Source organism: Aquila chrysaetos, chromosome 4 (genome assembly GCF_900496995.4).
Source record: "Aquila chrysaetos chrysaetos chromosome 4, bAquChr1.4, whole genome shotgun sequence".
Lineage (NCBI taxonomy): Eukaryota > Metazoa > Chordata > Aves > Accipitriformes > Accipitridae > Aquila > Aquila chrysaetos.
In genome coordinates this window covers 58214126-58239091 of record NC_044007.1, presented here as the reverse complement: position 1 = coordinate 58239091, position 24966 = coordinate 58214126, and the positions used below count along the sequence as shown (strand labels likewise).

General features: G+C 40.3%; 1 protein-coding gene across 3 annotated transcripts in view; it reads right to left on the bottom strand.

Annotated features, from left to right (window-relative positions):
- Positions 1-24966, bottom strand: part of GNAL (G protein subunit alpha L) — a 197269-nt gene that overhangs the window by 19188 nt on the left and 153115 nt on the right. The window lies entirely within an intron of this gene.

The window sequence follows — 24966 nt, the reverse complement described above, 5'->3', positions numbered from 1 at the left end:
TCCAATTTTACTTGGGTGTGCATGTGGAATCTACTTAATTGCAGTGGGAAAGACAAAAAAACAGTGAACTCTTGACTTATAGTGTGACTCACTGTTAACACAGGGGTCACACACACTGACCAGTTGAAAAAATACCCCCCTAAAAGCCTGTTTGTAATTCTCATAGCACTTTCCCACGGATATGAACTGAAAGGAAAAGAAAATACACTGCGTATATATTTACTTATACTATTTTCCTTTTTGAACCTCCATTGTTATAACAGGGAAACGAAATGCACTATCTATGGCTAGAATACCCAGCTTTTCTTTGTGGATGATCAAGGTGTGACGGCTAAACATGTTGCTTAAAAAAAAAAAAAAAATCACTGTTTAGCACAACATGAGGGGTGCCTGATAACAAAACTGTCCTGAACAAACTCTAAACAAAAATCACCTTTTTAGCAAACCTCCTCCCCTGCCAAAAGCCACCATAAACTTACATAAAGAAGTACATCTTTGTAGTCAGCTACAGTCACCATGAGAAAGCAGCTGTATTCAGACCGAACATTTTGGTCAGATAATTTTCAGCACCTTGAGAATATTGATTATGCGAAGTTTAACTTCGGTTACCCCCACAGTTAATACAGGCACTGGAGCAGAGCGATGTATTTTTAACTGGTGCACCTATCATTAACACAACTCTCAGCTCATGCTTGCAGCGCACAAGATGAAAAAAGAAGGCAAAAAATCCTAAACCGAAAATGCCTCCAAGTTGAATCTCTTAAACACAGAGTAACTTCCCTTAACATGGCTGTTCAGGCAGCACTCCTCTATTTCCAAGTCCATTTCAAAGTCATCTTCACAGTTTCCTAACAGTTTGATCCCATGGGCCCAGAAACAGCTACTTTTCATCAGGGTAAAAGGTGAGCAGAGGGGTAAATCCAGGTCTCTGAGCGCAGTAAGGTGGTAATGCCGGCAGGTTAAACAAGCCTGCAGAAAACGGGCAGGAGCCTGAGGGAGAGCTAGCAAACTGCTGTGGGCAGCGCAATCGCTTGCACAGCTCAGGATCAATAAATGCAACAGAAATCAGGGAAGAAAATGGTCCTCAGCTAGGGCTGACACAGAAAGGGCTCTGGTTAAGAGTGTGGACAGAAGTGGGTATTTGTGCACAAATGCGACTCCATCACAAACCTCACAAGGCAGCATGAGTCGGTGTTTTTCTTGCAGAAGCTTTCCTTCTGGAGTTGATGTATAAATCAGGGACGATACATCTTGTCTCCCCAATACCAAGGTCATGTCGGCAGAATTTATCCAAAATTATTAAATGTGGTATTTAGTACCAATTCACATCTTTCTCACCTATACAACAAGCACTTCAAGAAGGTTATTGGTTCTTAGCATTTGCATTTTCCAAACAGGCAAATTATGGTAAGGAACAGAGGATTAACGCAGAGTTACACTGCAAATAATCCATGGCAGGGTCAGGAATGAGTTCAGTCTCCTAATCAGATGTCCTACGCAGCAGCCCAAGTTGTCTTTCATGTAAAAATTGTCAGCCTCCTCCTGGTAAAAGGATCCGTTTTAAATGCCCTAAACTGCAATGCTGCAGGTAAGAGAGAGTGAGCTCTGACAAGTATCACGCGCTTAAAAGATATCACTTGACGTAGCAGCCGTAACATTTTATGCTTATAAGGTTGCTGGCCACAGACGATCTATATTAAAATAAATGCAATGATTTGCAAGGTTTTACCTGCCACCCTACTGTATCAAGCTGCAATGGTATCACTAGCATCCAATAAATCAACACACAGCTTCTATTAGGATTTGGCTAAATTTTGTAGCTTTACAGAGAATTAACCTTTTCAGTGTGTGATGGACAGGCTTCCTAAGATTTCTTTTGCAACTACGTTAAACGTGCACTGAGATTTCTAGACACTGAAACACAAAAAGCTATATTCTTACTTTTTCAAAAGAAAATCAGTTCTTAAATAGCCTTCATATAAGCTCCTTACTTGGCTAATTAGCACAGTATCAAAAAATAGCTCTGACAGGCAAATGTACGTAGTAGGTACAAGTAATGGATTCCAGATGAGATAAGGAGTCAGTATTGCTGACAACTCATTACTAAATATGCTAACTTCATTCTCATTACCGTATTAAAATGGGAAAACTGGAATCAATTTTCTAAATTGCTTTTTAAAGAATGTTCATTTCTACTAATCCTAAATGCCTCTAATAATTATGTTCTGGCATAATATACATTCTTTTATACATATATATATATACATCAGCAAATTTTAAATTTACATGACTAAAATTTCAATTTAAAGTGCCTAAAGTACAAAGATACCTCCCAACTGTGGCAACGCTCATGTCTCCACTCAAAGAATCAGTGTGAGGAAAACACAATAGCAGAAAAATGAGTAAAAATGGACACCAGTATTACTTATTATCTCTTTTTAGATCCTGTTTTTTTCAGCCCAGGGATAAAATTATTGTCACAGAATAATGCCTTTATACAATACTGACAGGTCTTCTATTTATGCAGCTTCTATAGAAACCCATACTCAGGATTTATGTTAATTCTGCAGTGACTGCTTTGCATGCATGTGCAATGGACTTTAAACTCATGCATTCAACTCAACCATGAATAAAACTATAACATATAACGTTTATATTTCTACTTCGCAATTGTGGTTTTATTTATTAAAGGATTTAGTCTGATAATTAGTATGACATTTAGGTTCTTCGCAATTTTACAGTAGGGTGTTTTACATTTCCTTACATGGAACAGCACAAAGTACTTTTTTTTTTTTTAAAATAAATTAGGCAAGATACTGGAAGGAAGGTCTTCACTGCTCTGTTGGGAAATGCAGTGGTTTGGTTTGCCAACAAATTAAAGCAAAGAAAAATGGACTGATAAGTTAAAAAATCCAATCACGAGCTACTGACATTATTATATCTATTATTAAGCTGATCTGTAGTTTTATAAATATCTTCAGTGAGTTTCCTAGGAAACTCAGCTGACACTTAGTTTGACAAGCAAACTCTAAATTTTATATTATGCAAGCTGTGAACACAAAAGTACAGGTTTTAGATGTGCCTGCCAGTGCATGTGGGAACTATCAATAAGCATTATTCTCTTTAAAAACCATGGCAATTTGAGCAGCAGTAGCAGCTATACAAGAATTCTGAAAAAACGATTCATAAATGCACAAATAAAGAGGTAATCGTACATGAAAATCCTTTTCTCACTGGGTAAATCACTATGCGGCTCTGTATAGATATTCTGACCCCACAAACGAAATCACAATTAAAAGAAAAATCATGTCTTGAGAATAATATGATAGACACAAAACCCATGCTATATTTGTAAGTGTATTTTGACATCCGAAGAATTGGGAAGATGAAGTGCTGAACTGCAGATCAATACCACAAACTACACATTTTAATAAATCTTTGTCTACTTCCACCATTTTTTATGCTCTCACCCCAACATTTCAAAGGCCTTGTATCAAAAAGTTTCTGTGGAAAACAAGAAATCAAACCCACCTCAAAATGCTCATCTCTTTAAAAGAAAAAGGTAATGTGGCAAATCTTTAAGGCTGTAGCTTCACCTTCTCAGAGTGAAGAGTCTCAAATTTATCCCCAAGTAAGTTCTCAGGGTCAGCAAACCTTTACGTTTCTGATGGACCATTAAGAGCTTTGTAAACTCCTCAGCCAGGCTCAAAACCCAGCAGAAGCACCATAATCTACTATATGAAACCATCCAGGACCAGGACTTTGAATTCTACCCTCTTTGGATTGCAATAAGTCACAGGTGAGGCAGACATTTCACCACGAGAACACCTACCCAGGTCTCTAGGGAGCTGAAATTGAAAAAACACCTTTTTTTTGTCCTGTTGCAGTTATCAGGGACAACATCAAGATTTGGACATTCTTTTTTTCCTTCTTTCTTTCCATAAAATATCTTTTGTTTCTATCAGCTAAGGGATTACAATCCTGTTAATTCTTCCTGCAATATTGGAAATAGGAAGCTATGGATTTCTGGTTTCGAGAATACCTTCGGTTCCACAGTTGGGCTTCAAGCAACCTCACATTATTCTGATATATTTCCTGGTAACTGAGAAAGACATAATGAAAACAGCCCCCCAAAACATTCCAACCCCTAAAGGATTAATTTTCCCAAGTCATTTGCTGAAAATATTGGCCAAAATCCCTCAGATGACTTTGGTAAAATTTAATGGCTAAGGATTTTCCTGTCAAATTTAAACAGTCACTAAATTTTAACTACAGCTTCCATGTGGTAGTGGAGTTTTTCCCCTCTCTCCCTCCACACCACTCTGCAGTCGCTTCCCACGAGGAGCAAGAACAAGCACAGCAGCGAAGGCACGAGGTGGCAGAAGGAAGAGAGGGACCGAAACCCTTTTTGGATCTCACCTACTGTTTTGAATGACCAATTGCTCCAGAAGCTGTTACGGAAGAAAATACCCAGCACAAACACTGAAGATGCTACCGAAATTGCGTATTTATTTCTGGAGGGTTAGAAATCTATGTATTGGTATTCATCGTCAGGCATTTTTGGCATCTGCTAAGAGTGCTGGCTCCCCTGGACTTCCCTTTTGCTCCTGGCAGTCAAAAAGCATCTATTTCAATACCAATGCCAACCCGCTATAACCGCCTCTTCAGCCGCTCGCGTAGCTGACACGCTTGGAAGAGGGGTGAGGACAGCAGGGACAGGGGGGAAGCAGCTGATTTACCTTGTTTATCCTTTTTTCAATTGTCAAAACCGTATTTTCCCAAGGCCTACCGACCTCCCAGCAGACCTCACGTTGCCTCGCCTGGGGTCGGCAAAGGGCTGCTTGGAGATTACCAAATAGTGGTGGGATTTATCCACAGAAACGCCCCTTCACCCACCAGCAACTCACGGCTTGCCAGCAAGGAAACTGTTCTGTCAGGAGATGAAAAGGTTAAACGGGAGGCTGAGGGAGAGCGAAGTACAGTCATGCCTGAAACCCGCTGGCTTGTTAACAGGCCAGTAAAGTCTGAGGATTTGCGGTTTAAAGCATTTGGACCCCGGAAGACCTAAACGCAGCCAGGACGTGGCAGCCAGGACGTGGCACCCTGGGCTGTTCAGCTTTTCCCCACGGCTGCACCGGCCGCTCTGAGCTTCCTTCAGAGGCAGAGAGGCAACGAGACTGGGAAGGTCTCAGGCCACCGATGGTGATCTCTCCTAGACACGCAAGCGATGGATGCACTTTGTCGACCCAGTGTCCGTACCGCCCGCTGGTGGCACAAGCAGCTCTACAGGGAAGCGTATAACCCATCTCCTTTTGTTGTCCCAGCCACCATGAAGTCATCAAGAGCAAAGCCATCACGAGACGCTTTACTGGTACCAGCAAACTATGCTCCCTGGTCATCCCATGGAGCAGGAAAACTCTAGTTTAAACCCTGTTTACAGATAATGACCTTGGCTGAGACATTAAAAGCAATGACAGATGATGATGGTTGCCACCGAGGGCTCATCGCCATTCACCAGGTTACCCTTTCCTGCAAGGAGCCAGACAGCTAGCAGCAATCAGGAGTGCCTTTGGCGAGGATAAAGAAAAATGGCTAAAATCCATAGAAGAGTTTTCCTAGTCTATGTGTTTCCTAGCAGACATCCATTTTAACCTCACTTTCTCCACTGCCAAGTTGTCTTTTCTCAGTATGTACTGCAGAACATCTCTAAGCTTCACAGGCTTTGGCACGTGTCCAGCTATTAACCTAAACAAATGCACAAAAAGTTCAACTGCATTACACGTTTCAGATATATGAGTACTACCCCCTTTCTGCTTAATAATAGCAGTCTCATTTTATTTTTTTAATTGAAAATACATGAACTAAACTAAAAAATGAACAAACAGTATGACTTCCATAACTTCTTGCCCCCACTGGTTCCCTAAATTTGTTAAGAAGCAGTGTGAATTTTGGGAAATGCATTTCTTCCTTCTAAATTTAGCAAACTAACCACTTTTTGGCTTAGCAGATGTTTTTGCTTTCCGAGCGAGAGGCCTATGGGGACCATCATTAACCCTCTTCTTAATATAAACACTGACTAAGACTTAAATCTGGAAAACTGTCATTCACACGGAAAGGTTAACAGGCTCCAGCAGAAACGAGACTCATCATCTGCCAACTTCTGCTACGTGGGATCTCAGAGAAAAGGGAAGAAGATGGGCAAAGACAGAAAGAAGAGGGAAGGTTATTTATTTATTTATTTTAAAGGGGACAATATTCTTCTATTGCATGTGATTAGATGTTTTATTCCTGGGGGTGCAAGTGGCTGAGCTGCTGCAAAACATGGACTAAGAATGAAGCACTGATAAAATCTGAGGCTTTGACCAGCACATGCAAACCCTCCTTCTGACCACATTCACACCAGCTTGAATCCACTGACTTCACTGAACTTTCTTCTTCCTCATAAGAGGACAGTCCTAGGCCAATAATCGTTATATGCATATTGATACACCCATGGAGCGTTTATATAGACACAGATTTGAGTCCTGCAATGTCAAGGCTACACAGAGCACATTCTGCAATTATAAGTGCAATTTTGAACAGAGGACCAAAAGATAATAACATGAAAACAGAAAGCTCATACTGCATTATCCAGAGAGATCTGGATCCTGACTGCATGGCAGATTACCATCTCTTTATCCACTGTCTGAAGGAAACAACTGTTTAACATCTTCCAGCAACTACACAGACTGGCGCTGGAAGGGAAGCAGGGAATACCTGAAACAACAGATGAGCTACATGGGCACAACGCAACCGTCTCATCAGGACCTGAAGAATGTGCCTTTAGACAGAATGGTAGATCAAAACCTTGGTTTTATGTCCCACTAACTAAAGTGCACAGAAGATCTCATCTCCACCTCTTCAGGTGAATTCTTCAAAAAGAACTTGGACTTTTATGTTCAGGAAAGCTGAACTGTGAGAAAAAACCTTGATAATATTTGGAGCTGTAAAATGCATCAGGTTTACAAGCACCAGCTATATATCACAAGGTTGCCAGGGGATGTCAAAAGTTAACAAAATGTATTTCCACTGGACATTGCAAACACAGCTTTCCCTGTTACTTGCAAGTTTATCTTGCTGTGATATGGAAACACTATTTCAGTGCAACTTACACATTCTGGTTGATGGTTTTGTTTCCAAAAGTTGTTGCACTGTGGATATCCTTAGTGTACACTAAATCCACCATGAGCTGCAAGCCCTGAAGAATGCCAAATCCAGGTTAGAAACAGCACTGGTTGTTGGAAATTAAAGATCACTTATTCTGCTGGAAGTGGTTTGGAATAATAAGTCTGATACAGTGATTGCCAGAAAGGAAAAACCAGTTTGACTGGAGTTCTCAATAGGTTGATAAAAGAGAAAGCAGAAAATCCCCAAACAGGAGAAGCAAAGGTAACAAAACACAGACTTAAAAGGAAGTCACGAGAAGTTTGTGTTTACCTGTGGCACCAGTTCAAGCTTAGTGCAAGAGAACTTGCTGCCAAGAGATTTCATGTCTAAAAGTCAAACCAGATGATTAAAAAAAGAGGATGCTAGTAGCCCCTAGAAAACCCAGACGAAGAAAAGTGAACTCTTCAGGGTGGCGAACTCTCCTGGCCAGAAAAACACACATGCATGTTTATTACTGTGTTCAGATCTATGCATTTTTTGTGACATGTAAATGAAAGGAATAGTGTGTTAAAATCCTGAGCAAAATGAGAGCATATCTGTTTGCTTTCACCTACCACGTGTTTGTCAGGTGTTGACATCACCCAGAGAATTGACATGGCTGGAGTCCTAGTAAGTGCTGGGCTTAAACAGGGCTGGCACTAGTTCCAAGGCTTAACATTTGGATCACAGGACCAGCTCTCATGAGGATGTCTTAGTGGCTCCAAGACATAGACAGGACCTGGAGTTCCTAGAGATATCTACTATTTGAGGAATATGAGGGCTCCTAACACACGTCCTACCAGAGAAGAAGCTTTCTAGGGTTGCATGTAAGACGTGAAGTACGTCATCAGTGCAAACTAAGAAAACTGAAAAATTTGCTCTATGGAAAAGTCAGGAAGGCGACTAGCTTCCTACACAGTGGAACAGTGGTCTAATGAAGACCTTCCAGAACACCTGGTAAAATTATGTTTTCCTTATTGCAGCTTATGAGGTGCGGTGGCAGATCGTTTTCCTTCTGCATTCCTTAATCCTTGTCCCAGCTCTAACACTGCATTCTCATACCTTTACCTTGTGTGAAGGACATGCTTCACAAAAGGTAAAGGTCATGCTGGACACAAACTTCATGAGCAGCCCTTCAATGTGCAGGGCTGCTGTGTGGTTCACCAGCATATTCTCAGTTACTGGAATAGGATACTACTTTGTCAATGTTCAAGACAAGAAAACTTAACACAACAGGGCAAAAATTAATGGCTCAGGAGTTAAAGGACGGAATGATGATGAGGACTTACATCCTTCTAGCGGTTCCAGAGCATTTTACCCCCAAAAACCCAACAGAACCACTTCACCCATTGTTCAGAGGTAGACCTGTTGCCTTCCCTTTAGCAGAGTGAAGAGACATGGCCACCTTTCACCTTCAATGGGAAGGACTCAAAGCCTGCTCTTCCCAAACTTGTTCATGCTATGCACCAGAATTTATTAGGGTTTCCCTACTTGTAATCTAGAGCAGACAGGTTATCATTCTTATTCCCCCACACAACACACTTTGGAGCTGCACATGAAAAAGTATCAGATAAATATCTATATATGATTAGCTGCCTTAGAAATTACCAGGTGGAAATAAGAACAACATCAAGCAGAGGTCTAGCAGTGCGGATACAAATGCCAGACATAACCACTAGACTCATAAGAAAATTCCTGTGTCTTTACAAATGATGCTGCTGACATGTTTTCATTAAATCACCATTATCTCACCCATTTTAGAACAGGATGTATTTAACCGCTGAATATATTCAAGCAATTGGTCGTAACACCTATGGCTCGGCTGAGTGATTACCTCAGGTAGCTGGAGGAAGGCACGGAGCTGAAGCAAGGAGATGAATTGTCACTACAAAAATGGAAGGAAGAAGGATACGGTGACCATGTCCAACTTGCTAATAATTGACCTAATTCCATTTAATAGTTACAAGCTATTTAAACAAAATGAGGGTTATAAAACTTAGTGTTCAAAACTAGACCTACAACCCTGCTACCTGTACATTTGACAGTAAGTCATGCCAACACTAATGTTTACTATTAATACAGCATTTTGTGAAAAGCATTCTGAACTCTGCACTCTCTGTACCTTTCTCTCCATGCCTGTCAATCTTCCTTGATTTTTTTCAGCGTCCAGTGCATTTATACTATTAAAACAACAATACAATGAGTTGGGTTTGAGGAATGAGGAAAATAATTATGCAACGACGTGATTATGTCCTGCTTCAAGTTACTTTAAAGATTACATTACGCTTCTGTTTTTAATCTCTCTACCTTGTACCCAACAGGCGGCTGTCATTTTGGGGGTCCAGTTTACGAAAAGCTGGAGCAAAGGGGTCTTGGTTTGTGGATAACAGACAATTTGGCACCGCAGGCAATCCTCGCTGCACCCTGTGTGGGCTCTGTGCCGAGAGGCTGGCTGCCAGTGCCAGCACACCACCCACGGCCCCAGAGCTAGGGAAGGAGGGGCTGAGCAGCACCGGGCACGCTGTGCCAGTGCTGCAATACAGCAGCAGCAGTGCCCGAGCCAGCCTGAGGATCCCTGCCTGGAGCCACCTGGAAGCCTGGCAGGTGCAGCTCCTTGCAGGATCGCGGCCAACATCACCAGCCCTGAGGGTATCGTGGTGCTAACTGCGAGAACAACCTCGGCCTTCACAGCTGAAAAGTCACCCTGCCACTTTGTAGGAGCTGTTGCTTTGTACCATGTACACATCTGCAAGGAAGGGCAGTGGCTTGATAAAAGCTTACTTTATCAAAAAAAAAAAAAAAAATCCACTGAGGCCAATTTTAAATCCTGGACAACTTCTAAAGCTCCTAAAAACAGGCACCGAGAAGGAAGTTGAACTTCCCAATTTGTCTTCTCCACCCATACAGTTAGTGGAAAAAACGTGGAAGATTTATGCAATAGCAGCTGGAGAAGGCCGAGAAGAAATATACAAATAAGGCATACATGTCAGAAAGCCAAAGCCACTTGTCAGTTCAGATCTCAAAATGTTGTCTTTGCTCTCTTTTTTTCTCTTTTAAAGAGAAGATTAAAAATAGCATTCCCAACTTGCATGTAACCTGTGGAAATGAAAACCAGGAATCCTTTGTTCTCTAAATACAGAGCCATCACTCACACGTTTACGTAATGACATATAGCTGGTGATATATTGGCAGGTCATCCTGCGGTCCGGCTGTGAGAGCAGGTACAAGTTTTGTATTTTCAGGGAGAAAAGTAGATGCATTTTTATTCTTTTGCCTTCCCCCCCCGCCCCCCCCCCCGCAAACCTGAGGGCTCCTAGAACGACAAATTCCTTACCAGATTATCTTTTTCCCATCAAACTCTGTGCCTGTGTGACGTTGTGGCTCAGACGCTGAGAAATGCTCTGAGAAGGAGTGTGCCCCGGCACCTGTCCTGAGGGCAAGAACCACCTTTGTGATGGCTTCTAAGGATCTGACTTTTTTCCCCAGGCAAATCCATATTAAACCAAATTCTAATACATAAGTTCTTCATACTATTCCTTAGGTGAGTGAATGCCCTCAGGAGGCAGAACTGGGGGATCTAAAGTAGGGAGTGAAGAAGAATGAGGACCTTTCACTTTAGCCTCTGGGATCTTGGCTCCACAATGAGATGACACTCTCAATCATACAGAGTTGGATGTTTTTCAAACAATAAATCTGGGAAGATTCACTAAGCGATACCAGACCTAAACTGCAAAGTTACAGACAAAACCCCAGCCCTGTGGAAAGGAGTATTCTATGGAATTACTGTCTCTGCCCAGTACCTCAGAAATGAATTTTTAAATTAATGGTGTAGTATTTTAAAAAATGCTCTTCCCTCCCCTACAAAAAAAACCCCAAAAACCCTTTCTCCAAAATGGCTTTCAATACTAAGGTGCATTGCAGTTCAGTGCAAATAGAGCAAAGATTAATTAAGGACTAGACATTTTATTAAAGTCATCACAGAAACAGAATCAAAGCACAAAGTTTTGTTGTTGTTTGGTTTTCTACTTCCAATTAAATGGGATTTCTGATGCCAAATACCAGAGCCCAGGTATGGCAGCCAAATCTGTGGGCGTTTATTTTAATCAAATAAACACACAGATAATTGCTAATCTTATAATCCCTTCAAATTGTTAGTAACCTTCTTAATTAGATTACTAATAATCCAGTCCTAACACCAGCACTGTAAACACTGATCTCTTGCCCTTAACAAATGTCTGTCTTGCAACAGGGTATCATGCATTAGACTTGAAAGCACCCAAAGGCCACAATTCCTTCAGAAAAATAATTACTTTGCTTTGCAGAGGGGTGCATTCACAGAATTTTTAAGTAAATCCAAAAAGTACATTTTGCATCATAATTGTGATGGTATTTTGAAAGCAAAAGCTATTCCGTAATTTGGCAGGTGCTGATACTTTACTTGTTTTACAAGATGCTCTCTTGAGAAGGTCTTAGTGCTACTCATATTCAAAAAGCAAAAAATAATACTCACACTTAAAGGAACCGTTTTTGACTGTGTTTTTTAAACTTCAGAATTTTATTAAGTATTTCTAATACCTTCAGCACAAACCCTTGAAAACCCTACAACAAATGGAAAACAAATCAAGAAGTGTAAGTAATAAACAACCACGGGTCTTTAAGACACACATCGTCACTTACTGGTTATGTGTCGCATCTGGAGCTGCTCTGACCTAAATTCAGCTCAAGCACTGCAATGCACTTCTGAGCAGATTTGGTGTCAAAACATGATGTGGACAAAAGCCAAATCACAGAATTGAGGAAGCGGGGACATTTCCAACTGGTTTTTATGCCTTTTGCTTGTGTTTCTTCCCATCTCAGCAGTGAGAAACCGTACGATGGGCTCTACCACAACACTTTGTGGGTGTCCTGGGCCACCTCTGCCCCTCCAGACAAGACACGGATGTTACGTAGCCTGACAGCCCACGCCAGTAGGAAAGAAATGATGACCAGAATTAATCTGAAGCATACTAAAAGTGCACTGAAAAACTGCTGACCTGTTCTTCAAAACTGACACCATTTTCAAGGCGAGTCATTTTCTCATAGAAGGTACAGGTAAGAGAGAATTTTAGTAACTGCAGAACAAACGTAGATAAAATAAACATGAACTAACGGCAAGATATTCTGACTACAGGGCAGCTTTGTACTTTCCTGCACCATTTTTTTCTTTTGTCAGAATGATTAAATATTTTAGATACACAGAGGGACTAAGAAATTCAGTGCAAGAAAAGCTTTGATTCTACTGAGACTCACCCATAAGCATAGTTTTAAGGATATAAGTAATCCTACTGAATGCAGCAAGACTTTGGAATTCAGTGGGACTGCTCATATGCTTAAAAGATCAGTAATGTCCAAAATTTTGGACTCCTGGAGCCTGAATGAAGGTCCTTCCCTTAAAGCAAATGGAGACCCCACACTTTGCTCGTTGCAGACCAACTCCAAACATCACAGTCAGAACTACAGTCCAACAACACGCAACATTGCACGGCATGTTGCAGGTACAGAGGTGGCGTTTTATTCTGGGAAATGATCACACCTGTGTCACTCTCCACAAGTGTAATTATCTTGCTATTAAGAGTAACCTGTAAAGAGATTTTTCTAAATCCAGCAGCTTTAGATACACATCGTTAGCCCTCTCTTGTATCTTCCAAGTAGCATGCTTAACAGAGGATATAATAAATGTAATAACACTTTACCTAACAGCGGTTTTGCCGACACCTGACCTACGGGAACCATCAGCACATCAGCACTGACAGGCTCCTCTGCAACCTCCACCAAGCCGCCACCAGGAACAAGCCAGGCTCCAGCTTTACCTCCTAGCCTGGCACGTTATGTTTAAAGTACTTCTCCTCAATACAGTGGGGATGATCCTACAAGGGTATTGGAACAAAGCCACAACCTAGCTCACTTTCTAGGAAGTGCTGCCTGCTACCTGTCCAGGAACGGGCATGGGCAATACCATCAACCACACCAACCCAGGGGCTGGTCTGTAAGCCGCTGGGGCCCCAGGCCAGCCACGTGCTGCTTTATAAAGCAAGACCTGCACATTGATTTGTTGAAACAACTAGGAAAACTAGTACTATGCCCAGGTCATAATTTACCATCATTAATGCCAACCTGTCCTCTGAGGAGAACAGCCACGTAAGTGCTACAAGGTATTGCCAATTATGCATGCAGAATTTGTTTTCCATCATAACTGATTTTCTTCAGCAGTTGACCTTAAAATGTCTTCCGTTCTGGCAAGGAATACAACATCATGCAACACCCATGTCCTGCTTAATTACAGCAGGAGAATAAAAAAAAGAACTAGAAAAGTGAATTAAGCTATAGGAACTCACTCCTTTACACCCCTATCCCACCTGTATTCTTTTAAAAAGTGTTTTAAGATCAAATTTCTTTGTATTGAGAATTTGAACGACTATGGTCTTTATCTTTAAACGTGACTTCTAGAAAAGAGAGGTGCCTGGAAGTAGAACACAGAACAGCGTTGGTGACCCAGCTAGACTTTTCTGTATTCAGAAACTAGACTTTACTGCTTCATACGCAACTATACTGATTATCACCAGAAGTCTGGTAATAAGCTGGCTACAATTAAAATTTAGTACAGATACCATATAGACACCAAATGTCAAGGACATGCCCATGCATAACACTGAAAATACAATTCAATACGACGAGGGATTGGAAGTAAAGTTTTGCAAAGAAGCCAGTGCATCATGGCATCATAATTTCTACTAAAATGACCGATGTTATAAAATAAAACATGACCTACAATTGTTAGGGTAAGGAATAGAAAGCAAGATAAAATGAGAAACCAATGGATTAATATTAATAAATAAAAATAATATTGTAAAACTACACTCAACTGAGAAAATTAATTATGACATGACACGAAATACAGATGGACCATTTTGAAGGAAACAAAATGCATTTCACATAAACCCACAACCAACCATTTTTAGGCAGTGCATAAATCAATTACTCTTTCTCTATAATTGTTAATAAAACCATTTACCTATATTAGCACCAAACCATCTTTAAGATGGCAAGATGTATTTTATTCTAACGTCCCCCAGAATATACACACAAGTGATCAGGACTGCCCTGGCTAGCCACACAGCATGTTTAGAGTTATATATATACACACACATCTGTATCAGTGTTGAAGAGCTTCGTTCCATTATTTACACCATCTACTGTGCACCTGAAGGAACATCTCTGAACCCAGCAGTACGAGGAAAATTGAGGAAGGAGCAATTTAGATAGAAATATATCAAAATTGAAGCCATGAAAGAAGGAAAGGTTTGCTTATTTGTAGCACAAAGAAATTCCATCTGGTTAGACTGTGGGTTTTTTCTTGTCGAAATCAAACAGGAAATTAATCTCTCCCCCTCCCCCCTTTATAAAGCACGGCATTTTCATTTATGATGCCAAAAGCTTGATATTTGTAGATTTGTCTGCCACTAGTCATTAATCAGCCTTGTATCATTTATAGGTAGAAGGATATCTTCTGACAGATACAGAAAACAGATTCAGAACCAAAGCCGAAAATCATATAAAGACAGATATATAGATACACATTTTAGCATCCTGGAGTACGTTTCCAAAAATAAACTAGTCAAATGGATATCTTCCTAAAAAAGCTGATTGCATAAGCATAATTACACAAAACACAAGTACCTGCACTATCTCTCTGCACGTTATAAATAGTTCAAAGTTACAATACACAGACTTATTCTAAAACGCTATTGTTCTAAGTTCATGCCTTCTCTCACAATCCTTTCAAAAAAGGCCCCCAGCCCTCAGTGCTAGCCCAAGTACTATTTTCCTGATGTTGCTATGTACCTTCTTAGACTCCAAATACACTATTTCCAGCTTGCAACCCACACTGATTATCCAAAGAAAAGACTATTCCAGCAGTTAAGAAAAGTTGCTTGATCATATCACTCTTTCTCTATTAATTGCCAGGATTCCTCTGCTTGCTTACAGAGTTTTAATTTTATAAGTCAACAACTTTTTATCCTCTTGGAAAAACCTACTGAGAGAGGCACGTATTTCACAATGCCATTTATTAGAAGTGCTGGGGCAAGATCCCCTTCAGAAACCTTAAGCTGAGACCGCTGAGCAGGATACCAAGTTGGATCCAAGGATCCAAAAAAACCTCCTGCGAAGTAGTGGCTGAGGGAAGCACTACCTGCAAGATGCACACTGAGGTGAGAATGCTGGGGATTTTTCCCTTCCTGTCTTGCTTTTTGACATAAGATCCCATTTACTGAATTTGTGCAAAAAGGACTGAATTTCATCTTAGTAACAAGTCGCAAGTGAGCATAAAAAGCACTTCTGAGAGGAAGGTGATGAATTGGCAATGCCAAGCACTACTATGTAGCAGTGCTCATCAGTGCCAAGGCACCACTCAGACATTCTAAACACCACTGTAGGTAACATAAAATATGTATATTTTTCATTAAGTTGTTATATCCATCAGAGATGGGCAGCTGCCTGGCTCAAATTCTAATTTTAATCATCTGACATTTAAGGGTTAAAACCAGGGGCCAAACCTAACCCCAGTGAGGAAGCCCTTGTGTCAGCAAGAGCAGTTTTGCTGTATGACACAAGTATGACAACGCTGTGGGAGGGGACCCTTTGCATGACATTTTGCTGACAGCAAGGGCTTTGCTTAGAAATTGAGGGTACAGAAGAGCTGTAGTTTGTACTGATGCTGATGACAATCCAGATAATATCACCTCCTCAGCTCCATTTCTGCATGTTGCATATGCAGTATGCAATTCTTCCTATATGTGGTATATAATGATGAACGTAACAATTAAAAGCAAACCAGCTGATATTACTTAAAGCTACTGAAATAACTATGTATTTCTGAGAAAATGCAAAGGAGAAACAAACAAATAAAAGACAATCCACAACAACAGAAAAACACCTGGATGCTTTACTCAATATACAATACACAAAATAAGGATCTTTCTGCTTCCTGTTGGGTATTTGTGACAATCTTTATTCAGTATTTCTTCCCATAGGGGAAGACTTCTTTCTGTCCTGAATCCAGCTTCTGAAACAGGTGTCTACCCACATTTCAGATACTGGAGGAATTAAGTAAATACGCAACTATGAGCTGATTCTACTCCCCGTGAAATCAATGCAGCAACCTCACCTTCTTCCCTAGAATGAATCAAGCACACTTTGCAATTTACCTTTAAAGTTCAGCAAGGTGTGTGGAGGCTCCCAAATACATCACATTTGCAGAATAAGTAAAAGGGGTCTTCCCAATGTGCTAAGAAACATAAGATACTACTAAAAACCTGTATCATTCTTTCAAATTATGAGAGTTGAGAATAGTACTGCAAGATTTATCAGGTAACTAGAAATGAAGAAAGAGAAAGAGATAAATATCAAAGAAAGGATGGTTGGGATAAGGACGAGGAAATGCTGAACTAGAACTTATGAAACTCACATTACAGAAAAAAAAAAAGACAAGACACCCACAGGATAGGTACTAACTATGGATAAGAGAAAATTATAACTGAGATTATCTTCATGGAGATCCACAGGCATACAAAGAATTACAGCAGACATCTACTGAAATTTAAATTAGCCAGCTCAATGACTGATAGCAGTATATCTGCTATGTCAAGGCTTCAGTGAAACCTGGCTGTATGCAAGCTGCTTCTTTCTGCACAGGTACCCAGACTGGTTAGGTTAATGGCAAGCTGGGTGTGTCCAGACGGGCTGCAATCGCACCTGTAGTCTGTGTCAAAAGATTCAAAGAGCCTGAAAAAGAACTGGCAAAAAAGAGAAATCCAGGAAAAACTTCTGCAATACATACATCAGAGAAAAGTTAAGACTCATGTATAGCAGCCTCTTTACAAGAGATTGTGGAACAAGAAAATTACAGCTATTACAAGCTGATTACAAATATTATGTCGTTGAAAAGGTTTTGCAACTATATATAATAATGCAAGCTTTGATCTACTTGTATTTAATTTACTACATAATTAAAACAGTCCTATAAGCCAAATATAATTTAAGCAGTCATATCTTAACCCAGCATAATTTTGAAGAAATCTTCTTCCTTTTCAATTATATTGCCATATGTTAATACAATAGCTTTTTAGATTTTTTTTTATTTACATACACGTCACAACTGACCCACTGAAAGACTAGACTTCATAATATCCCAGTAAAGAAGCATCTGTTGCAAGTTTCCCTGTAGATAGCAGATTCACAGCAACTATTGTTCTTTTTAACTTGCAATTTTTTTGCATCACTGAGAGCTCAGTGCAATTATTTCCGAAGCGTGCCACCTCTGCTCTATGCTTCATTCAGTAAAAACTGTTTTACAGATGCCTTAGCGGTGAGCTGAGCTGTAGAAGCTGTAATTTGTGAGCTGGCTGTGACGTACAGCTTGGCTTCACGATGCCTCGCAGGCACGCCGTTTTATTTATTTTGCTTACTCCTGATAACACTGAGGTGTGTGTTTGAAAAGCCGACATGGCATCCAGCGAGCAGGAGATCCCCCAACCCTTGCTGCCTGCTTTGGTTTCCTCCCAGGGCTGGGGCAGGAAACGCAGTGGTTGTAATACACGCAACTCCCCAGGCCTTCGTAAGCAGCGTCAGCGCTGCAAAGGCTACTTAGTTTGGCCACAAACACGTAGGTGATTACTAACTTCTGTTTCAGTGTGGCAGATTGGCTGCGAATAAACAGCAAGTTGTTACAGAAAACAGACAGTCGTTAGCATCGGCAAAATCACAATTAGCTCTTGCTCTCCAAATTCTGTTTTTCTGAGGCCTAAAAACACCACAAAAATTCTAGCTGAAGACAAACTCCTTTCCTGTGATTTACACTTATTTCAAATCAAAACGTTTTCAGCTTATTTGTTTTTTGATGTTACAAGGGCAGGAGCCATTCTGGCAAAACCAGACACAAGAATGTGTTGCAGTTTGCATTTTAAAGGGAAAGAGATGGGTACTGCAATAAGGAGGCAGTGTATCTGTGCAAGGGAACGGTGTGACAAGAAGCAAGTAGCTGACATTCAGCTGTTTATTCAGAGATATTGATAGCCATATCTTCTTGTCATATCTTACAGTAAGGCAGCACAGGACACTTGGATTCTCAACTCAAGCAGCAACTGTGGATTCTGTGTTCAGCTGGATGCTCCCTTGATTTGGCTACAGGCATTTGAAAACATTTATTTATTATCAACAGAAGAGCTGCTGTTTTTTCCTTTCTATGTAAAGTGATAATTTCTATAAATTGTATCAAGTATTTTTGCTGTCTTTTCGTCAGAGAATGTTGAACATACTTAGAAAGGGATTCTGGCACAAAAAAATCAGAATACTTTCCTTAAAAAAAAAAAAAAGAAAGGCTAACGTCTGAATTGTTTACAAACACTCAGCTCAGAGTCCATATCTTTAGCATTACTGAATGAGTTAAGATGTGCATGCAACAATCTTTAACAATTTACTGTTTCTACTCCTTTTTTCTTAGCTTTTCCTACTCCCGACATTACATTCTGTTTTTTAGGTTTTTTTCCTGGCTGCAACTTGCCTGAACTATAATGGCTAAACAAAAATGTATAGCCAGTGGGTCAGATGAGGTTACAGCTCCTCTTTGACATCAGTCTATTAAACTCACAATTTCAGAAAGAATCACAGAGTCCTTCCTTCCCCATACCTATACCAGACTCGTGCCATGTCCGACATGCCTAAGAGCTCACCCATATCATCGTTCCTTCCCAACCCAGGCACCAGTTTGAGCGACTCTTCCTCCACCCCTGGGGAAAAACCTGGTCAGGAGTGGGAGGGAGGTGACAAGAGGGACTCATCGCACCCAAGGGCCCCTTTGTGCCAGTGCTGACACAACCGGCACTGCTGTGTGCACTTGTCTTTATGTGCCTATTGTGTATTAATCTCACCTAACCCTTTTCTGCATAGGCTGCTGTTGTAGGGAAATCATATTATTCAGCTTTCTCAGGCTGACACCCTTTACCCCAAGTCACTTTTTCACAGCTATTTGCATTTACTGTAAGAGCAGCAAACAGTCTCCCATTCCCCAGGCTCCTGAAAGAGAAACTCCAACAAATTCATACCCTATAGTTCATTACAATACATGCATCTGCAGGACCAACAGAGGATGCATCACCTTAACAGGTGATTTTCAGGAAGAAGGGAAGCAGCCCTTTTTTTTTTTTTTTAAACTATCTATTGAAATGAAAATTTTCCACCTTTTTTAACCTTCGTGAAGGTTGTGTCTCAGCTGCTTGAGTAACAATAAACTCATGCTATTGACTGACTATAAGCTTTCATGCCAAGGGCTTGGGAGGTGATTTTAAGTAATAGACAGTCTTGAAATTACTGAGTTAAAATATATTTGTGCCTTCAAAAGCACGCCGACACATGGAAACCAAAGCAAACGTAAGTAAAAGTTAATCTTTGAAAGGCTCAGTGAGTATTTACCCAGGTTAATGTATGATTTCTGAGGACAGATACATTTCATGCAAAAAATCCACAAAATAATAAAAATGCTAATTATGAATGGAAAACCTCACAGTTGAATATGTCAAAGTAAAGTATTAATTCATATCGCTTGCCAAAAACCCAACATCTCACATGCTGTAAAGCAGTGCTTTCACAGCAAGGACATCCCCTACGCAGTGCCTCTGCAGACAGCTGCATCCCATTTTGCTATGCTTATGTATCTTCAGACAACAATTACGCTTGAGAGAAGATAGAGACAATAAAATAATGATTTCTAAATAAAATGCCTAACAGTAAGGACTGCATCAAGTGAGACAATGGGACACGAGGAAACACAGAATTATTATTACGCTCCCATGTTTGCAAAATAGGAAAACCTCCTAAGAAACAGAGTTGGTAAGTCGGTGCATTTGGTCCTCGCGTGAGGCTTTGATTTGGGTTTTTTAGGTACCTGAACCTTGTTTTTTGACAGCACCCTTGTTTTGTTTACAGCACATTGCTGGGATACTCCCTTCGATTCAGCGCGACACACGTGATGCTCCGCTTCTGTTCTGCAGTGCTGCTGCTGCTGCACTAAAAATAGCTTCCGCTTGCTTTGGCTCCACGTCTAATTTATGGAAACTCACAGAAAAGAAGGCCCCTGTTAGTGGGTGAGCGACGTACGATTTTGCAGCTTGTGCTGTTAATCTCACTTGGTCTCTTGAAATGCATCACTGAAAATTTAAAATTTAAGCCTGCAGTTAGTGGCGGCTAGGGGGAAAGAAGATAATGCTTAATAGGTTTCATTTATTTTTAAGGTGGTTTAATGCTAACTTAACTGAAAATGTAGAACAGTTGGACTATGCTGTGTAAAAATGCCTAGAATTTAGAATAGAAATTTATAAGGGACTACTAGTGCCCACACTTGTTTAGGGAAAGTGCCATAAGGTTTTTCTTAATTAGTTTACAAATTACAGTAAAATTACAAACCTCCTGTTTGCTGTAACAACTTTCAGATGTTCTATATAAACTTCTTCATTGTGCCATAAAAGTCATCGTGTACGTATGTCCTTCAAGAAATGCTGATTTTACAAACTTTGCCACAAAACCTGCCTCTGTGTGAAACAATATTTTGCATGCATACCTCAACACAAATCTGACATATATCCGTCTCTGAAAAAATCAAAGTTTATTAAAATTCAAACACCAAAGTAAGTTCAAGTAAGTGGTTATTTTTCTTTCTACAAAAAAGGGGTTTTAATTTCCTAGAGTGGAACTTTTCAGATACTCATTTGTAGCACCAAGTCTAGGAGCGTCACTGGCTGAGCTGGAGCTAGTTTCAAGCGAAAATTGAATCAGAAACAGGGATAGCGTAAGTCTAGTACCTGTAATAATGCACTATTTGCTTAATGGCTTAAATCTGCGAAGACAGGAACACTGAAGCAATGAATAAAAATTCCAAAACTGAAAAGGAAGGCCTGTTTTCCTTTGAAAGTTTTTAGGGTGAGTAATGAAGACAATAAGGAAATTTGGATTCAGATTTTATTTCAGATATGAACTCAAGTTAAGGAAACTTCAGATGTCAATCAGCAGTTTAAGCAGAGAGAGATTTCAAGGCTTTAATCTTGTAAAAAACAGCAAATAAACTGGCTGGCTTTGTCCAGAAAGGCTCCGTACATAAATTTAGCAGTCTGTTTGCAAGCTATCAATTTAAGGATTGGTATCTGAACTGTTATCCAAGTAGGGACATTACTTAGCAACTACCACAGCTAAAAAGGAATTTTCATAAGTCTCAAGAGAGGTTATGATTTATTGACCAAAAAACTCCAAGAAAATCCCAAAACCAGTTTAGGCTGGCTACAGTTAGCTGCTTGTGAGTTACGTGACTAAGTAATGGTCACAGTGAGTCTATATCAACCTATTTACACAAAAAATACTGTGTTGTGTTACCGTTAAAAGGTCTTTAATTGAACAAACAATTACTGGCTTCAATACGTCTTTTAGGCAAACCCTTTTTTTACATCCCGCCATGGGGAAAACAAAAGGGCAAACAAAACCCATCGCATGCACACACGTTCAGAAAAAGGGTATAGTCTAAGAGAAGAATGAAAAATAGCAGCTCTGCAGCAGAGTTTTTGTATGCAACTGTGTATGATGGAGAGGGAGAGAGTGATGAAACTGTATGATTCAATGCTCGCAGAAGTGTCTTTTTCCTTTCTACCCTAACTGTTCAATTCTCTTATTTTCAAGGAGTTCAAACCAGAGCTTTAAAAGCCTTTTTTGTATCTGGGTCATATAAACATGAAATTCTGTTTACATTCTTAATTATAAACATGTATTGAAAATCCCTGGTCTATCTCCAACCCCAAATCAGTTTGATAGCATTCAAATCAGTGTTTACAGTCTGGCACTCGTTGCCTTCACAGCCTCAGATCTGGGCGTCCACGCTGCTGATAGAAGAGTGAAGCATAAAGTCCTGCAGCCTTGCACCATAATTGCTAGAAAGCAAAAGAGAGATGGGATGTAGATCTAAGGTCTTAAGCGTAGGAGAGGAGAGAGAGCAGAGGCAGCCATCCCTTTCAAGATCTCACACCCTGCTCTGTTCATCTCCTATCAGCGCTAGGGTAACAGCATGTGAATACAAAGCTTGGCCCTGCCTTAATATAATTTGGCACGTTACATAAGTGCTTGATAAACAAAGCAGGCAGCTAGAAATGAGATAACCTAGCCATGTGTATATTCAGCTGACTACTTACTTAGATTCCCAGCTAGTATGCTGTGACTGTGATAAAGGGAAAGAAAATGGCCATAAATACCAACCTCTAAAGGCATTCTTGGTTCTTTTAGGACACCTCAGTTTTTAACACCATGTGCAGGATAAACATGTCGACATTTTGAATACGGCCAGATCATATTTTTTATTTCTTTTTTCCTCCCATGCTTCTGAAGACTAAAACGGCTGGCAATATAGGAAGCATTTCAAAACCATTTTCCTACCTACCCACAGCTACACAGGATAGGTCACATCTTTTACATGCACCTTTAAAAATATACTACAAACTAAATGATACTTCTCAGCTTTGCAAAGTTAATTCCAGACAGTAATTAGGATGGAAGTTGCCAGACGCATTACCTAAACATCCCACTGCACAAAACACATGTGCAATGTCATGAAAGATCCCAGGAAAAACCTCTAATGTATACCTTTACTGGTGAGGTGAGAAACATTTAAAGCAGTGGTAACTGCATCTGTTGTCTTATTGCTGAATGAAAATAAAAGCGTGAGGCCATGAAAATAAAGGCCATGAAAATAAAAGCATGAAAGTGTACTGACCCAGCTTCACACTGATAAGCGATTATCGAACATAGTATGTTTCTAGTCAATTAAAAACCTACTTTTAAAAAAGTTTACAAATACCTTAAAACAAAAGCACGCTGCTCCAGAACAGCAGCTAGAAAAGCCAGGGAAAGGAAAGAAAGAATGCATGGGAAGTACTGATAAAAAACCCCCAAACAAAATGAAACAAACTGAGAACCCCAAATGAGAGTTTAAACATAAGCTACACTTCTAGAAACGTTATCTTAGCTGTACTAAAAATATACATCAAAATGCCCTCTACTGCTATCTGAAGCTCCCTTCTGTTGGGCCCTCTTCCTTTAGAGCAAACAAAGTCGTAGTAATAGCTAGTTTTCCTCCAACTTCCCCTGTGAACAAGATCCGCTGGTGGATATAAGCGGTCAACCACTGCCACCAGTTCTACAAACTTCCACATTTCTCTAATCCTCTTCATTGTCTTGCCTTATGATATTTCTAAGTGGTTTAACAGCACATGCCAGTATTTTTCATAACTCCCTAGAGGGGTGGCTGTTACTTCTCACCCATCACCATCTCAGGCCAGACAGGAGGCATCATCCAAAAGTTACATGTTTCTTACAAAGTCCAGAAGAAAAAGACAATCCTGTTCTTTTATATTCACTATGACTGGATTCGTACTTTCTCAAATATTACAACTTTTTTAGAACCACAAACAATTTTTGGCTGTCCTACACTAAAAAGAGGAAAGCACGTTCTCCCAGCTGCCACATGAAGCAGTGTTTCTCATGAAGACAAGCTGTCAAGAATTTTTTTTTTTTAATTAGGAAAAAAATCTACATTGTTATGCACGTGTCCCTAACTGACGGAAGGAAATTGCTTGCTGTGAGATTTATCTTGTAGCTACAAAATATGCCCTGTGGCCACCTGGTCATCTGCTGCAGAGTTGGGGTTGATGAAGCAAAGGGATACAGACATATTGAACCACCTCCCTCCTTCGGGGCCAGAGGGAGGCTTTATCGACTGCAATTCTACACCTTGGTTTATCTCAAGCTCAAGTATGGGGAGAAACAGAGACCAAATCTATGCATGCAGTTTTAAAGGATTGCCATGGATCATCTAATCACCTGCACCAGGATGGGTGAGGAAGGAGTTTCTGAAGTGATTTGAAGTTTCCTCAACAGAAAGAATTTTATTTTTTAACTGTAACTTTGGGAGTGAGTGGCAGGGTCCAGTTCTGCCAGAGGACCAGGGACCACTCCTCAGAACTAAAAGGTCTGGCAGCAGCTACAACTGTCACCTCAAAACATGGCCAAGAGACTGGCTGCACCAGCAGATGCGCCAGGTGAGCCTGAGGACTTTCATTTCTGTGCAAGGTGCAGGGACATCTGAAGTCCCCTCCCAGGTTCACATGTTGTAAAGCAGTAAAATAAAAGCAAGTCAATGCAGCATGCATGGTGTACTGTACCACGCTGTGAGATTAAAAATAATACATGGCTTATTTGTCAATTACACTGGTGCAACTCTGTGCCACATGCAATTGGTATTTCCTGTAAAGAGCTACTGTGTAATTCAAATACATTAACATTTGTGCTATGCCTTTTAGCCCTCAGAACTTATTCTGGTAGAGTTACCTTTGAATTTCCAGAAATATGTTAGTTTAGGAGGCCCAGCTGCCACACATGCACAGCTAGTTCATGGGCAGTGCCTCCTAGTATCAGCTGGAAAATCCACAGTAAAAATAGCAAGCATGGCTGAAAATCTGGTGACAACTCTGGAAACTGCTCAAACACAAACCTTAAATACAGACATGATTTACGCTGGGGCTACTCACTGCGTGACAAAGAAAACAGTATAAGACTCACCATGGAAAACAAGTTTACATTACGAATTGTTATCATTATTTATTGCTTTCCTTCCCAGTTCTATCATACCACAAATAAAGTATGTAGATCTTTTTC